The 288-nt window shown below is 53.8% G+C and overlaps 1 protein-coding gene across 1 annotated transcript in view; it reads right to left on the bottom strand.

Moving 5' to 3' along the window:
- Positions 1-288, bottom strand: part of LOC122191149 (A.superbus venom factor 1-like) — a gene marked incomplete at its 3' end in the record, with an annotated part of 9,859 nt that overhangs the window by 7,027 nt on the left and 2,544 nt on the right. The gene's annotated exons all lie outside the window — the stretch shown is intronic.

The raw sequence follows: 288 nt of genomic DNA, 5'->3' as shown, positions 1-288 counted from the left end.
CCATGGATGATTTGGCCACCATGGAGGTCTTGGTTGCCATGGGTGACTTGGCCACCATGGAGGTCTTGGTTGCCATGGATGATTTGGCCACCATGAAGGTCTTGGTTGCCATAGGTGATGGCCGCCATGAAGGTCTTGGTTGCCATAGGTGATGGCCACCATGGAGGTCTTGGTTGCCATGGATGATTTGGCCACCATGAAGGTCTTGGTTGCCATAGGTGATGGCCACCATGAAGGTCTTGGTTGCCATAGGTGACTTGGCCACCATGAAGGTCTTGGTTGCCATGG

This window comes from Lagopus leucura, unplaced genomic scaffold, assembly GCF_019238085.1.
Source record: "Lagopus leucura isolate 7727_CA_CO unplaced genomic scaffold, USGS_WTPT01 56163-0_obj-0_obj, whole genome shotgun sequence".
In the NCBI taxonomy this organism is placed as follows: Eukaryota; Metazoa; Chordata; class Aves; order Galliformes; family Phasianidae; genus Lagopus; species Lagopus leucura.
This window is presented reverse-complemented; position numbering and strand designations above follow the sequence as displayed.